Source organism: Saccopteryx bilineata, chromosome 2 (genome assembly GCF_036850765.1).
Source record: "Saccopteryx bilineata isolate mSacBil1 chromosome 2, mSacBil1_pri_phased_curated, whole genome shotgun sequence".
In the NCBI taxonomy this organism is placed as follows: domain Eukaryota; kingdom Metazoa; phylum Chordata; class Mammalia; order Chiroptera; family Emballonuridae; genus Saccopteryx; species Saccopteryx bilineata.
The window spans coordinates 133780511-133798328 of NC_089491.1; positions in this window are offsets into that span (position 1 = coordinate 133780511).

Here is a 17818-nt window from a genome sequence, read left to right on the forward strand (position 1 = left end):
CTGGGGATGGAGCAGAATTCTGGGGCATTGAGCCCAACTCTGGGGGCTATTTCTGTAGCTTTCGCCTCTCTCCTTCTCTCCCTCCCCTCTTCTCTGAGATACCTTGGGGGGCCTTCCCTATCCAATTAACAGAGGAGCAATCAAAGGGAAGTTGTTAATTTGCTGATGCTCATTAGGGGCTCTTAGCACAGAGTGTGTTGAGGTCTGATGGTGTCAGATGATGAGAAGGGGGGTGTGGGGGACCAGAATTCCATCTCGAGCAACTCCTTCACTCCACTTGTAGTCTGGCACAGCTCCGGGAGAAGGAAGGTGAGAGGTGTGTTCTCAGGGCTTTAAGAACGAGAAGGGGCTGTCATAGTTGGGTGAGAAGATTGTGAGGGGTTGAGTCAGGGGGCACATGGGAAGCCAGGGAAGGAGCTGGAAATCCCTAGAGGAAGTATGGGCTTATGAATGCGGAGGAGAAGGAGTGGGGTCCGTTTACTAGGGGCCTGGGTTTGGCGCTGCCAAAAGGAAGGGAGGATTTTGTGTTCCGATCTTGAGCTGGGGAGCTGTCCAGTAGCACTAGGCAGCCCCAAAGGACCGCCATGTCCTTGGGCAGCCACTGGGTGGCAGCACTTTCCCAGGTACTTAGAATCAACCTAAGGAGGCTTTTGGGAGTGGGTATTCCACTTGGGAGGCCCCAAACAGAAATCCAAGATGAACTGGGCAGAGTGTCATTCCTGAATTCCAAGCGTCCTCAGGGTGATGGGAGGACCATCTTGAAGTATCTGTAATTCCCCTAACTCCCTACCCAGGCTGAGTGACACATGGAGCTTCTTGAAATGGCTGCAAAGTGTTTCAGTCACCTGGGATGTTACTGAGGGAGCAGCGGGGGTGGAAGGAAGGTGATGAGGTGAGGTGGAGGCAGGCAAGGACTGATCTAAGCCAACAAGCAGCCTCAGGAGGAGGCTGGGGAAAATAGGAAATGTGAATCAGGGAATCTTAGCTTCCAGACCTGGCCCTACCATTCATTAGCATGGGCAGGTCCCTTTCTGAGCTCAGTTTCCTTATTTGTAAGATGGCAATAACATTTATTTCATAGGAGTTCCTGAGGATTACATGAGCTAATGCATAGAAAGTGCTTGGCACATTAGCTTGTACTTAGTAAATCCTCAATAAGTAGTAACTAATATTATTAGCATTAGCATTTGTGTCCAGTGGTAAAGCCACCAGTGCAGCTAAATCAGGGCAGAATCTGACAGTGCTTCAACCCAGGCTGCACATTTGAATCAATTGGCAAGCTTTTTAAAATGCTGATGCTGTGTCTCTGTCTTAGGCCAATTACATTAGAATCAGGGGGTGGGGCCCAGATTTCCCAACTTTTCAAGATTTTTAATACAGTGTGTCTGAAAAGTCATGGTGCACTTTTGACTGGTCATAGGAAAGCAACAAAAGATGATAGAAATGTGAAATATGCACCAAATAAAAGGAAAACTCTCCCAGTTTCATACCAATTCGGTGCAGTTTGATGTGGGCTCATGCACAGATTTTTTTAGGGCTCCTTAGGTAGCTATCCCATATAGCCTCTACAGACTCGTCACTGACTGATGGCCTACCAGAACGGGGTTTCTCCACCAAACTGCCGGTTTCTTTCAACTGCTTATCCCACCGAGTAGTGTTATTCCTATGTGGTGGCGCTTCATTATAAACACGCCGATATTCACGTTGCACTTTGGTCACAGATTCAAATTTAGCGAGCCACAGAACACACTGAACTTTCCTCTGTACCGTCCACATCATGTACCGTCTGCATCTCGACTGGCATGGCCATGGGCTGCTCCACTGTATACACGGTTTTACGTCATCATCTGCATATGCGCACATGCTGCCACATCTTCCTACAGAAACTGGGAGGGTTTTCCTTTTATTTGGTGCAGATTTCACATTTCTATCATGTTTTGTTGCTTTCCTGTGATCGGTCAAAAGTGCACCATGACTTTATGGACAAACTGTATATAGCAGCCAGTCTGGAAAGACCTTGAGCTTCAGAATCCATGGGTCTATATCATGGCTTCAGCATGATTCCCCAGTCTTTGAAGTTCTTTCTTATGAAAAACCTGTCCCTCATGCTGTTGCTTCCTCTTTATGTGAGGTGAGATGGATCCCTGAAATCCCCCATCCCTGCCCTGTACATTTTAGCAAATCTCCACCTAGGCTTTTTCTGTGTCAAGCCCCAGGTTGGCTGTGGGGACATGGAAAGCAGTCCTATAGTCCTTGCCTTTAAATTTCCTAGTGTCAAAGGAGAGATGAACATGCTGACAACTGATGCTAGTGCAAAGGCCAAGAGTGAAATTGAGGAATGGGAGAGGGCTGCCAGCAGAGTGGCATGGGAGCCAGTCAGACTGACTGGGGCTCATGGCTCAGGGATGAGGAAAGGAGAAGCTGGCTTCAGAAATATGACACCTAAGAGATTCAAGGACTGTGATTAGTGTCCCACTGTCCCTCTCTGCTTCTTTGGACCCACTTACTTCTTGTTCAGACTGTGACAGATTCTTGCTCCTTCAGTTTCTCCCAGCTTCTTGTCCACACTTTCCTCCTCTCTGGCCCCTGCAGTTCCTACACCTCAGCACCCTTTCTCTCCTGAGGCTCAGAAAGAAGCTGGCCTGGAGATATTCCTCCCTCCACTGGAATAAGGTTTCTGGCCAAGATCTACCCAGGGCTTTGGAGTCTTGCTGACCTGACTTCAAATTCCACCTCTGTCACACCATCACTGTGTGATTCTGGCAAATTACTTAACCTGTCTGAGTCTCACTTTCTCCACAAACCCTAAAATCTGGCTAGGGCCCACAGTGATGAAACATGTGTGCCTAGCAAACAGTAGGTGTTCCATCAATAGTGGCAAGTATTATTTTCATCCCTGAAAAGGCTGATGGGGCAAATTCCCCATGGACACTTCCCTTGCAGATGGTCCCATCTGCTCTAGAATCAAAAGCACCCTCCAGCCTCTCAGAGACAGGGAGGAAGAAAGAGGGCAAGGGGGGGGCAAGGCCCCCTGGGACTCCCAGGCAGCTTTTCTCTGATCCCCCATGCGTGAAATCACACACGCCCCAATCTGTCTGCATCCACTTCATTTGCTAGCTCAGCAAATGCAGAGACAATTAAGGAGTTAATTAGCAGGCGGGTGGGAAGGGGCTGTGGGCCTGAGGCTGATGGGACCAATCAGCACATCCCTCCCCACCCCTCCAGGCTCCAAGTTAAACCTGTGACCCTCCTCTTCTCCCCCTGTTTTCTCTTTTCTGGTTCAAATGCTCCTCTTATCCTCCTCCCTCATTTCTTTGCTACCCTCACCCTTTCCCCCAACCTATTTTTCTTCTTCCTCACTTAGCTTTTTTTCCCCTTTTCCACCCAGGTCACTGCCTTTTCTATCTTTTGGAGGCTAACCCTTTTCTCTTCTCTGTATTCTCTTCTCATTCTGGCCCTTCTTCACTCTCTACCCTTTCTCCCTCTCCCCCCAATCACCCCTCCTTCTCTAACTTGAATGGGAGTCTCAGAAAAATGTGACTTTTTTGCTGGCTCACGAATATGGGGCTCAATATATGCTACAGGAGGCAATAGGGTCCAGGTTGCCTGCCAGGCTAGGTGCCCACCTCTGCAATCCTGAAAGGATCTCTTGTCCTCACCCTCGCCCAGCATCTCTTACTCCTGGACTTCCACATGTCTCCTCCGATGGTTCATTTCTGGGGCTCCACCCCATACTGCTACTGCTGCCTCTCTCTGGGTCTTGGCGGTCTGTCTACATACCCAGGACCCTGCTGGACCCTGCTTTACCTTCCTTCTTTTCTGGGGGCTTTCTTCCATCACACATCCCAATTTGTGTGTTATCATGTCATTTGGGGAGTCATAGCTTTAGAAGGAAACGATGATTAAAGAAAAAAGCAGAGAGAGATTGAGAGACAGAAAGGCAGAGCAAGAGAGAAGTGGAGAAATTGGGTCCAAGGCAGAGATTAAAAGGGCAGATATCTGGGAGAGAAAAGGAGGAGGAAGTGGAATGAGGAGAAGAGGGAGAGGGATTGAGCTGAGGGAAAAGGTACAGAGAGAGGTAGAAATAGAAACTTCAAGGTAAGAAACTTTGAGATAGGGGAGAGAAAGAGTTAAGGTCCTGCCTGCTTTAAAATTCTGGATCTTTGAGAAGAAGAGTGAATGAAAAAGGAGAAACAAAAGGCCCACAGAGTGCCTGGGGCTTTTCCTCTCTAAGAAACTTCCCCTGTGAATCCCTTACCCTACCACTGACCTCCGGTTCCCTCCTTGACCAGCTACCCCGGTCTGGTCTCTCCGTTCTGTGGGTTTTGCTGCCCTAAGAGTAGGTCTGTCCTCTATCCTCCCCTCTCACACACTCCCCAAGGCGGAGTGCTCCCCAGAGTGGGCAGCAGCTGTCTTGACCTCTAGAGAAGAGGAGAGAGTGCTGTGGACAATGCAGACCCCAAGAGTAGACTATGCTCCTCCCACACTGTCAGTGCATTGGATCCTGGGCCCTTGGAAGGCAGGGACTGCCTCTCCAGCTCTAGAATGCCAGAACTTGGCCTTAGTCTGGTAATGGCAGCTGCTCCCTAGTGTTTATTGAGTTGCCTAAATGAGAAGCACCCCTGGGGGGCATGGCTAGGTCTGGGGGTTTCCTAGGCCTGGGGACACCATCTTTCTTCTGCACCAGTTGGCCCTGCAGGGTGCTTGTGTCTTTGAGCTGTCCCTCAGCTAAGCACAGTCCTCCCCTCTCCCAGCTCTCTCCCCTATGGACCTTTCTACAGCTGGTGCCTTCCCCTGTGGACTCTCCTCCACCTCACCCAGATCCCTCTGGGAGGCGCAATCTCAGCGGCTTCTGAGCCGGAGGAGGCAATGCTGGTGAATAATTCATGGAGCTGGGAGCCCCTTATCTCCCAGGCGGGCCCCACCCCGAGCCCCTGTGCTGGGCTGCTGTCCCGCGGCTCCCCGCTTTATCTCCACGCCCAGCTTGTAATGCAGCCCGCCATATCACAGGCAGAAGGGGAGATTAATTTTCTGGTTTTGCATGGGCGGGGAGAGGAGGGGGCATGGGGAGGTGCTGAGGAGCAGAAGCTGGGATCTTTCCGATTTCAGACTCCAGCGGCTTAATCCTCTCTTAGGCCTGCAGAAAGGGGATGAAGGGGGTGTTGCAAGCCAAATTTCATCATCAGCGGCAGCCCCAACAGGGGGAGGCGGCGGTGAGGGGCAAACAGACAGGAGAAGCAGCGCGCTGGCGCAGAAAGGGGAGTTGTTTGGAAACAGGGTAAAAGGCGCCCGCTCAGCCCCGGCTCACAGACGCTTAGTGTGTCAGGAGCCGGGTCGAGTGGGGTGAGCGCGTAGGCACATGTATGTATACACCGAGGAGCTCTGGGCACATGGACTTACTTCGTAGGGAAGTGGCACTGGCCTTGGTGTCTGCCACATCTCACACAGTGCCTGGCACAGAAGAGTCTAAAAACTTGACTGTGAAGCTGAATGTCTGGGGGGAATGCTGATGAGCTGAGCAGACAGCTCCACATGCTCCTGGAATCTGGCTCTGCCATCTTTCCTTTTGCTCTGTGGTCCCTGGCACATCCTGACTGCTGGTTCCCTTGGTTTCCTAGGCCAGCAAGGGTGGGTACAGTGGTCTGAGAAGCCTGCAGGTCCCAGATGCTTCTGCTTAGATGACCAACTATCTGGAACTGGAGGAACCTACCACCTGTTAGATGAGCACCTAGTATGTGGCAGGACATGGGGAAGGCAACTGTATGTTCCCCAAGACCAATTAGAATTGAGTCTTCCCTTCAAGATGCTTATAGCCCAACTGGGATGACTGGACACATATAGTACTTATATGATTCTGATGCATGACAATGTGAGGCTTGCCAGGAAAGAGCTACTAATAAAGTGCGCCGGGGAGAGAGTTGACAATGACCAGGGAAGTATCTTGGCTTGTAATGGCATGGGAGAGGCAAGGCATTTCAGGAGGAGGAGAGTACAGAAGAAATGAAGATATAAGACCAGTGTGAAACAAAGAGATAGTAATTTTGTCAGTCTGGTGGGTAAGGGGAAATAGTAAGGGTCAAGGCTGGGCAGCAGGCAGAGGTGAGGACATTAAGGTTCCTGACATCGTGTGGACGACCTTGCATTTGTCTGGGATTATTGGGGAGTGATGGAAGGACTCTGAGCAGGAGGTGGCATGATCAAAGTGGTATTGGGGGAAGATGAAGATAACCCACATTATTAAGCACTTGTCTGCTCCGTATTGTTCTAAGTGCTAAGGAAGGAATTCTCTCATTAAATCCTCACAGTCAGACTCATAGTAAGTAACGATATCATCCCATTTTATAGATGAGGAGAGGGGGTCACAGAGGTGTTGGAAATAGGAGGAGAATTAATTAAAGACATCAGAAATTACAGATGGGAAGTTTAGGATAATAAATTCTTTAACATCTCGGGTACTTTTTGAGCATGGAGAGAAATACTCATTATTTTTTCTACTTTGATGTCCAATTTATTAATATTTATTAATATTTTTCTACATATTTTCATACTACTTATACACCAATAAATCACAAACGTACAAATTTAGCAAATTATATTTCCCCAAATATTTAAACATTGATTGAAAATAAAATAAATTAAATTTCATAAATCATGTTTTCTTGCCTGACCTGTGATGGCGCAGTGGATGAAGCATCAACCTGGAATGATGCGGTTGCTGGTTCGAGGCCCCGGGCTTGCCTGGTCAAGGCATATATGGGAGTTGAATCTTTTTGCTCCTCCCCCCTTCTTTCTTTGTACCCTCTCTAAAATGAATAAATAAAATCTTCTTTTTTTAAAAAAAATCAGGTTTTCTTAAAAGCTTTAAATATCCTGAAAAGCACAGAAAACAATGTTATAATGATTTCCCAAAAGAGTCCACTATAAAAACCATATCATGAGCCCTGGCTGGATAGTTTGGTTGGTTGGAGCATCATCCTGATGCCCAGAGGTTTGATTCCCCCCTTGCCCACCCTCTCAGCAGGGTACATACAGGACCAGATTGATGTTCTTATTTATTTATTTATTTATTTATTTATTTATTTATTTTGTATTTTTCTGAAGCTGGAAACGGGGAGAGACAGTCAGACAGACTCCCGCATGCGCCTGACCGGGATCCACCCCGCAGGCCCACCAGGGGGCTACGCTCTGCCCACCAGGGGGCTACGCTCTGCCCACCAGGGGGTGGTGCTCCGCCCCTCTGGGGCATTGCTCTGCTGTGACCAGAGCCACTCTAGTGACCAGAGCCACTCTAGTGCTGGGGCAGAGGCCAAGGAGCCATCCCCAGCGCCCTGGCCATCCTTGCTCCAATGGAGCCTTGGCTGCGGGAGGGGAAGAGAGAGACAGAAAGGAAGGAGGGGGGGTGGAGAAGCAAATGGGCGCTTCTCCTATGTGCCCTGGCCGGAATCGAACCCGGGTCCCACGCACGCCAGGCCGACGCTCTACCGCTGAGCCAACCGGCCAGGGCCCAGATCGATGTTCTTGTCTCTCCCTCTCCCTTCCTCTCTCTCTCATAATAATAATAATAATAATAATAATAATAATAAATCTATAAATAAAATAAAATAAAACAATATCATGAATTTTAATATCTTTGTTCCATATTTCTACTGTGATTTCCTTTATTCTTTTCTCCCTAGGATGTTTTTTTTTTTTTTTTACTTAAACTCTAGTTGAGTTTGCCTGCTGCAGCAGACTGAGGCTGCAGACTAAGATGACTGGAGATAATGTGGAACAGCACAAAGGTCCTGGCAGGCTGGGGCTTCTCAGGAGGCTCTCCTGGACTTCATTATGAAGCCCTTCGCCCGTTTCATCAGGAACTCTCCTCTTTACACTTGGACCAATCATAGAGTCTGAATTTTTGTGTGTGACCCTAATCTTTTCCCTAAAATAATTTTAGTCCTGAGTACCTTATCTGTACAGCACAGCCCACTATGTTCTGAGTGGGGCCTGGTCTGGTTCAGTTAAGTCTAAAGTCCTTGGTCAATTGGTTAAGGAACAGCGTACATTCTTTCCTTCCCGTCCGCTAAGACCTGCACCATTGTCAGCTAGGGCGCTGAAGCGAGGGTCTAAGATGAGGCATTAAAGGCTTGAATTAGGGCCATGGCAACGGAAATGAAAAAAGAAAGGACAGTTTTCAGTGACTCTATGAAGGCAAAATTGACTTTTCTTAAATGGGAGAGAAGAGTTTACTTCATAGAATCAAATGAAAATACATGTGAAGGTCCTTTATACCATATAAGCACCATTAAATCCTAGTTGTTTTGCTTTTGCTACGTTACAATTATGAGCCGGCTAGAGACAAAACCTCAGGGAGTTCACCGGGAGTAGAGGAGGCAGGAATAGAGGCTGAGAGACAAAGGGAACTGAGAAAGATTGGTCAACAAGAAGAACCAGGAGAGAGAGGTGTCATATAGACCAAGGGGGTGGGAGGCAGGCAGATAGTTAGGTGACTTTTATGGAGGTCCAAGAGAGAGGAGGTAAAGGTCTGAACTAGGATAGGAACAGTAAGGGTGTGCTGGCAGGGAGAAAGGAAACAAAAGAGTTGTGGGATATCTTAGAGACACAACTGGCAGGTGGTGACTGCCTGGGTGTGCTGATGAGGGACCAGGGGGGACGCTGGTGATTCTAAAGTCATGTGCCTAGGCATGGAGGGCCTTGGCAGATGTAGAAAAGGAAGGTTGGGTGGCCTCGGGTTCCTACAAGTCATAGAACAAAGGTTTCCTGCTGTGACCAGGTTTGACTATCCTTTGTAAACAGAAACTATTCTCTCAGCCATGTGGCCCTCAGCTTTCTTGCATAGCTATCACCTTCTACTCAACTGCCACCCTTCTCATGGAAGTCCAAGTCAGAGAAGTTTGGGACTGGCAGGGTCTCTGAAGTTCTCTAATCCACTGTCTACCTTCAGCTACCACCACTGAGCCGATGAGGCCTGACAGCAGAAGTGGCATGGTGAGTGAGTGACAAAGCTGGGGTTAGAATCCTGGATCCTGGACTCCTGACACCCAATCTAAGATATCTTACCCCTGCCACTCAACCTGGTGATCCTACTGCCAGAGGACTTGGACCATGCACCCATATCACCTGGCTGCCTACAGAGTCTTTTCCAGATCAGTGGGCTTCATTTTGGCTTGCCAGACCTAAAAGCTCTGGCATTGGGGTAGGAGTAGGAGGCTGGGTGACGGTCATTGAAGGTATAAGGCCTCAGGAAAGATGAATCCTATCTGTGCTTAAAAAAACAGAGGTGATGTTTGGAAGATTTTAAGGAATAACAGGTTGTCAGATGTGGGGAGAGATCAGAGGCAGGAGATGGAGGTAGGGGGCCCTGCAGGATGGGATCCCTGGGGCTCCACGAAGTTCTGGCCTAAAGCCTACAAAGAATTGAGAGAGAGAACATAAAGTGGAGCTATCCCCTGGGAGTGTGTAACTGGAGACCAAAGTCATGAGGACTCAGTGTACCATAGGCTGGGTGTTTTTATCCAACTTAAAAAGAAAAACAGAGCCCAGCCCCCAAACTGGCAGCACCTCTCTGTCTCCCCTAGGCCTCTGGCCACCTCCCCACTTTGATTGCTGGTGGGAATTTCTCTCCATTTAGTGATTACTTAGCTCATTAATTGCCTAAAGGAGAGTATCAGTCTAGGGTGAGGGGGATTGGCAAAGAAAGGAATGGGAAGGGAGGACTCCAGGGGAACGAATACAGACCTGGACCTGAAACGGGGGTGGGGAGGCTGGAGTGTGGTGGAGGAGGGTGGGTCTTGTATATCTGGCTCTAGCCAGCTGGATTGCTCTGCTCTGATCTACTTTGCAAGAATCACTTTTCAATTCCAATATGGACATCAATATTTTCATTACTGGTTTCATACTCTCTCATCCCTGATCCAATCGCCCTCTCCAACTTTCCTCCTCCACTATCATCATCACCACCATCTCCTTTGAGTTAGGAAGCCTCTAAGGTGACTCCCAGTGACCCTTGCCTCCTAGTATTCATGCCCTTGTGTAACCCTATCCCCTCTACTGTGGACTGTATTTAATGACTCGCCTCTAGTGCATATAACTCAGCAGAGGTGATGGATGGCACTTCACGATTAGGCTGCACAAAGGCTGTGGCTTCCATCTTGGATATTCTCTCACCTGCACTGAGGAAAGCCAGCTCCCATTCATCAGCCACCCTTAGGAGAGGCCCACATAGCAAAAAGCAATACCCAGCAAGGTCCACGAGCCCAGGAGGACTGGATCCTGCCAACAACTGTGCATGTGAGCTAGGAGCTCAGGTCTTCCTCCTGTGGAGATGGCAGGTGAGACTGCAGCCCCAGCAGATACCTCGGTTGTAGCCTTGTAGGAGACTTGGAGCCGGAGGCACCCAGCTAAGCTGAGCCTAGATCCTTGGCCGACAGAAACATGAGATAATAAATGTGTGTTGTTTTGAGCCATTAAGTTTTGGGAGTAATCTGTTATGCAACAATAGATAATACAGCCGCTATCACCACCACCACTATCACCACCATCACCATCATTGCCACCATGGCTGCCAGTACCATCATGCTCTCACACTCCCACCATAATTGCCTTCAAAGCCATCACCACTGTCACCATCATTCTCACTACTAATTTTTTTTTCTGTATTTTTCTGAAGCCGGAAACAGGGAGAGACAGTCAGACAGACTCCCGCATGCGCCCGACCAGGATCCACCCAGCACGCCCACCAGAGGGAGATGCTCTGCCCACCAGGGGGCAATGCTCTGCCCCTCCAGGGCGTCTCTCTGTCGCGACCAGAGCCACTCTAGCGCCTGGGGCAGAGGCCAAGGAGCCATCCCCAGAGCCTGGGCCATCTTTGCTTCAGTGGAGCCTCGGCTGCGGGAGGGGAAGAGAGAGACAGAGAGGAAGGAGAGGGGGAGGGGTGGAGAAGCAGATGGGTGCTTCTCCTGTGTGCCCTGGCCGGGAATCGAACCCGGGAATTCCGCACGCCAGGCCGACGCTCTACCACTGAGCCAACCGGCCAGGGCCCTCACTACTAATTTAAACTCAAATAGGGATTCTCTCTTGAGCACCAGCAGCACAACCATCACCTCCAGCTGCAAAAGTCTTTCTAACCCCCAATGTTTACCAGGCTCTATGCAAGATTACAAAGAGGTAGGAGACATAGTCTGTGCCCTCAAAGAATCAGTTGGGAACTCTCTTGGGGAATCAGGACATGTTTATAAAAAGTGAATATCAAGTCCAGGAAGTCTATGCTTATTACCACTTTGGGTAGTAAGGAAGACAAGAGGGGACCCCAATCTAGACCTCAAAGGATCTGTGTACTCTGAATAGGCAGAGGGGGAGGGGAAGACATGAATCAACTTGATGTGTCAGGTGGAAAATGAAGTGAGGAGATCTGGCCAGAGGGGAGAAGCATACAGGAGAGCAGTGGGAAATGAGGTTGGAACCAGAGAAGAAGCATATGGAGATTTAATGCATTTGTTCAGGGCTCTACACTTTCTAAAACATTCTTTGTGCTAAGTTGGTTAAGTAGTGCCATCCTCTTAAAGATCTGCCCAGTTTCCCAGCTCAGTCATAGGGAACCAGGTCTGGGACTGAAGTCTTGAGCCTTCTGCTCCAGTGGAAGGCAGTGTGGAGTGATGGAATCTAGCTGACATGAGTCACAATTCTTTCCATCTGCTAACAACAAGCAAATTATTCAGCCTCCCTGTCAATTATACCTACCTCTGAGGCTGTTGTGTAGACCAGATATCATATGAGAAATACTACATGTGTTTCCAGGCATATAGCAGCTTGGAAAAAATGTTAATTCTATCTTCTTGTCTCTCAGAACCCTCTCCTACCCAGTATCTTGTCATTCACCTGGAGACCAGGCAGAAGTTCCCCCAGGCAGACAGACCTGCCCTACTGCCCAACTCCTGGAGGCACTATTTACATATGGACTCAACTGGTAGGAGGAGTTAGGAAGGAGACACTATTGATCAGCTGCTTATAAAACCTGTCATTACAGGCCCTGGCCAGTTGGCTCAGCGTTTAGAGCCTCTGCCCGGCATGTGGAAGTCCCGGGTTCAATTCCTGGCCAGGGCACACAGGAAAAGTGCCCATCTGCTTCTCCACCCCTCCCCCTCTCCGTCCTCTCTGTCTCTCTCTTCCTCTCCCGCAGCCAAGGCTCCATTGGAGCAAAGTTGGCCCGGGTGCTGAGGATGGCTTCATGGCCTCCACCTCAGGTGCTAGAATGGCTCCAGTTACAGCGGTCCCAGATGGGCCGAGCATCGCCCCTGGTGGGCATGCAGGTTGATCCTGGTTGAGTGCATGCAGGAGTCTGTCTGTCTGCCAGCCCCCACCCCACACTCCTGCTTCTCACTTCGGAAAAATATAGAAAACAAACAAAACAAACAACAAAAAAAACCCTGTCACTACAGAATGTCTTCCAGGACTGGTCTAGGAGAGCCATCTCCTCAGTTCAGGCCTGTATGACCAAGAAATCACCTCATCTGCCTTTCCCAGAGACTACATCCTCCACCAATGAGGGAAGGCAGATCCCAGAACCAGGATCCCAGGGCCAGAAGGAACCCTCTGCAGGGGTCCCCAAACTTTTTACACAGGGGGCCAGTTCACTGTCCCTCAGACCGTTGGAGGGCCGCCACATACAGTGCTCCTCTCACTGTCCACCAATGAAAGAGGTGCCCCTTCCGGAAGTGCAGCGGGGGCCGGATAAATGGCCTCAGGGGGCCGCATGCAGCCCACCTGCCGTAGTTTGGGAACACCTGCCTAGAGCTTTTGAATGAAGCTTAGGCTCATCCTTCAGCCAGGGAACATGCCAGAATCCCATGTAACAACAAGACAATGCTATCCTCACAATTGTTTACAGTGTTCACATCCGCAGGGTGCTGATACTCAGCACCACCCTGGGACATGAACCTCATCACTGCTCCACCCCACTTTATAGCTGAATGAATGGGAATTCAGAAAGGATAAGTGATGTTGCCAAAGACCACTGAAGCAAGGAGTGGCTGACCTGACCCTAGGTCTCAGAATGCCAAATGCCATGTTGTCCCCCCAGCCCACCCTGTCCTAAGGCTCCAAGAGGCTCAGTGACTTGCATGAAGTCCCTCGGCTTGGACTCAGTAGGGGGGTTAGAACTCAGGCCTTCTCCCCACCCCCTAGAGCAGTGTTCTTTCTGCTCCATCACCCTGCACAGGGTAGAAAAACTGCTTCGGGAAAACAAGTTTGGCAAGGAAAAGGAGAAATGATGGCAGGGGAGGGAGGAGGGAGCTGGAACCCTGCGGGTGACTGCAGAGGATGGGGTCGATATGGAGATGAAAGGGCTGGGACACCAGGGTCCCCAGTTGGCTGGGGCAGGGAACAGCCCTCCCCATTCTGTCAGGCCTGGGGCTGCAAGCTGCTAGTGCTCCTCCATCAAGACCCCCAAGAGCCCAAAATCAAATATTCCTCCTCCCCTGCTCTGGCAGCCTTATTGCCTCTGACAGCAAATGTATTGCTCTAATCTTTTCTCATTTTGCCAGGATGGGCTCCATTCTTACCTCCCTCCCCAGCCTGGAAGGCTTCACAGAGGTGGGAGGGATGCACTGAGGTGGGAGGGAAGTGCAGGGGTTGGGCTGTAAATAGGGCAGCTGCGGTAATCCCAGATTTGATGTGGCCTTGTCTCTAGAAGGCTAAAAGAGACTGGAGAATTTGGAGATCTCTGGGGGAACCCATGACCAAAGGTTCCCTTGTGAAAGCAGATGGGAAAGGTTTGGTGGGCAATGACGAAGCTGGCCTGGAGGCCCCAAGGAAACAGACTTCTGCAGAGCAGATAGACCTGGTGTATGTGTCTCTGTGTGTGTGTGCATGTGCATGTGTGTATGCATGAGTGTGTGCGTGTGTGTGTGTGTGTGTGTGTGTGTTTAGAGCCAAATTTCTAAGTTTGGCACATCTAGGCAGATGGTCTTGTTGAAATGGGGGAAGGCAAGGTGTGCCCACCCTCTCCAGAGTGACTGGTCTGCCCCACTTGTCCTGCTGTCCACTCTGTTGCCCAGAGAAGACTCACCAATATGAATGCTCCCTAGCTGCCTCTCCTGGTCTTCCCTGCTTAGATGAGCCTCCGGCTTGACAATCCTCCAAAAGGCATTCTGGAAGGGCCAGAGGTGTGGGAGTGTGGGAGGAGCATGGTTTGGGAGGCACTTATTTTTGGGGTCAGGGCTGGTGCTCGGAGCCAAGGCAGAGGGGAGAGAGGCGGGGTAGGGCAGCATGATTGTGGGAAGACATACTTAGAGACAGCAGGGGGTCCATGAGAAGGGAATAGCAGATGAGTGGAGCTTGGCCAGGGAGAAGGGTGTGGCACATCTAGAGCAGGAGTGAGGCAGGTGGGGGGAGTGAGGTCTCCAGTGCTCTGGTCTGAGGAGGCTGGAGGGATGTGTGTGTGTGTGTGTGTGTGTGTGTGTGTGTGTGTGTGTGGTATGTGTGATGCTCCTTCAGGTTGGGCTAGAAAGTTTTCAGGATCCTGACAGTTTATAAATGTGATAGGGCCTCATCTTCTGGGGTATGTGTATGGGAGCCAGCTTCTCTCTTTGAGGTTTCTTTGGCCCTTGCCAGGGAGAAGTTCATGAATGAAGAGGCTGAGCCAGGTCAGCAGGGTTAGAGTGGGATGGGTACGGGGTAAGAGAGTGGAGAGAGGGTGTGGTCTCTTACCTCCCCTCTGGCCTCCTATTGCTAGGCGAGACAGCGCCACATCTTAGCATAGGTCTTCTCATAATTATTCTCTTTCTAGACAGAACCCCCTGCCTGCACTGACCTTCTGCTCCATTCTGATTGTCACCAGCACCACCCTCAGAAAAGCTTCCCTTTCTCCACATCGCCATCCATTGCCTGGACTGCTGAGGGTTTTGCTAATGCCACTCACTTGGGATGGCGATTGTGCCTTTTTGGCGCCTTTTCCCCCCTCATGCCCTTCCCCTTGCCTGAGGATAGCTAAGGTCAGTGTGAAAAACTTCCTATATGGCAGGCCAGGAACTGGAGCTCATGGCCCGACCAGATGGGAATTGTCACTCACTACCACATGCACATAGATGTATGCACAACGCTGAATGACCTGGGACAGGTCACTGTCCCTCTGGGTTCCTCAGCTCCTCCATCTCTAAAGATACATCTTCCTTACAGAGCTTTACATGAAACAAGTCTCAGTTGTGGTCAACAGACCCAGGACTGGAAACTTGGCCTTGGTGACCATGCCCCACCTCCCCCCAACCCCCCACCCCCACCCAGGTTTTACATTGAACAGGGCTACAGCACCCCCTGGTGGCCTAAACATCCCTCCTCTGGTGTAGCTGTGTAAGATGGCAGCTGTAAAAGACTTCAGAGGACATTTAGATCAGAGATTTCCAACATTTTCAAATCAAAAAAAAATTGATAGCTGTTGATTGAGAAAATACATCATGATTGCATTCTGGATCCCATAATTAAAATGCATGTGTGTTTTATTCATCCCCCAGCAATCACAGTTACACATAGTCAATCAGGAACACACACAGCTCCAAGGCTGCTACAATTTGGAAACCACAGATTTAAACCACTCCTCATGTCGCAGACGAGGAGATAGGCCTAAAGAAGGAAAGAGTTTGGTTTAAATTCACACAGCTATTGAGGAGTTGGCCCAGAATTTGAATTCTGAATGGCTATTTACCACATGGGCCGCCATCAATCCTACAGGGGCCTTAATAGGGAAGAAGCTGCAGACAGGCTGTTGGGGGCGGCAGGAGAATAGGACCATTTCTGAGAGGCGCAGAGAGTCCCCGCCCTGCCTTATCATTCAGATTCAGGTAAAACATTAAGGGGACCTAAGGGGAGCAAATGGCACAAGAACAAACAGAAGGATAGAGAGAGGCCAGCCTCTCCACTCAGACTGCACAGATTCTAAGCAAGTCATTTAAATCTCTGAGAGTCAGCTTTCTCCTCTGTAAAATGGGAGGGAACTAGTAGTTGAACATTCCCCTCACTGTAGAAATAATGTCTTTCTTACTCCACAGGACTATAGGGAGAATCTAATGAAATGTGTGTAGAAGTTCTGAGTAAATTGCAAAGTGATTGGGGAAGGGAACTTTGCATCTATAATCTCCCTTTTAATCCTCACGTCAACACTATGAAGTAGGTTCCATTGTACTCATTTAACACTGGTGGTAACAGAAGTTGAACAGAGCCAGGGAGAGCCCAGATTTGACTCCAGGTCTGACTCCTCTGAGAATGGGCTCTTGGCTTGACTTTTAGAATTAACAGTTTGCAGAACTGTTACTTGTTACAATTTACATAAATCTCTGGTCCTTTTTTCTCCTAGAACCAGCTACTTTCCTCCCCCTCCTTTCAACCTGTCTCCCTACTGTTCCAGCCACCTTGAACCCAGAGTAGCCAAGTGTCCTCTGAATAAAATGCAGACAGGCAGCCGCCCTGGCTTGGAGAGGGTTAGCTGAGGTGAGCACAATGCGGAGGGAATATAGGAGGGTGAAGGGGAGAGAGGAGGCAATAGAAGGCTAGTGGGTTCCAATCCTAAACCTGTTTGCACCTCAGAATCACCTGGGAAGTTTTTAGAAAGTCCCCGAGTCTCACTCTTCACGAATCTAAGCCTTGGGTCCATATTTTGGATGCACATGACCAGCAGGGCTTGGGAAGGGGATGGAGAGAATACGTTGCCATCTTGTATGTAGCCTTTCAATAGCTATTATAGAGCAGTGGTTCTCAAGTGTGGTCCCCAGATCAGTAGCATCAGTAGCATTGGAAATGTGTTAGAAATGCAAATTCTCACCTGACCAGGCGGTGGCGCAGTGGATAGAGCGTTGGACTGGGATGAGGAAGACCCAAGTTCGAGACCCTGAGCTCACCAGCTTGAGCGCGGGCTCATCTGGTTTGAGGAAAAGCCCACCAGCTTGAACCCAAGGTCATTGGCTCCAGCAAGGGGTTACTTGGTCTGCTGAAGGCCCGCAGTCAAGGCACATATGAGAAAGCAATCAATGAACAACTAAGGTGTTGCAACACGCAATGAAAAACTAATGATTGATGTTTCTCATCTCTCTCTGTTCCTGTCTGTCTGTCCCTGTCTATCCCTCTCTCTGACTCACTCTGTCTCTGTAAAAAATAAGTAAATAAATAAAATTAAAAACAAAAAACAAACAAAAAAAGAAATGTAAATTCTCAGGCCCCACCAAAGACCTACTGAGTCAGAAACTCTAAAGGTGGGGCCCATCAGTCTGTGTTTTAACAAAAGCCCTTAGGGGATTCTGGTGCACACTAACATATGAGAACCACTGATTTAAAGCAGGGACCTACAAAGGCCAAGAGTGTTAATAGATATAGGATGAGGTGGGGGTGAATGAACTGTGCCTTCTGTTTTTTGTTTTGTTTTTCCTCTTTTCCAAGTGAGAGGAGAGGAGATAGAGAGACAGACTCTCACATGTGCCCTGACCAGGATCCACCTGGCAAATCCCCACCTGGGGCCAATGCTCTGTTCATCTAGGGCCATGCTCATAACCAAGCTATTTTTAGTGCCTGAGGCAGAGGCTCCACAGAGCCATCCTCAGGTCTAGGTTGATGCGCTGGAACCAATCTTGCCATGGCTGTGTGAGGGGGAAAGAGAGAGAGAGAGAGAGAGAGAGAGAGAGAGAGAAGGAGGAGGGAGCGGGTGGAGAAGCAGATGGTCTTTTCTCCTGTATGCCCTGACTGGAAATCTAACCCAGGACATCCACATGCTGGGCGGATGCTCTACCACTGAACCAACTGGCCAGGGCCATTGCCTTCTGTTTTTAAAGAGTCTGAA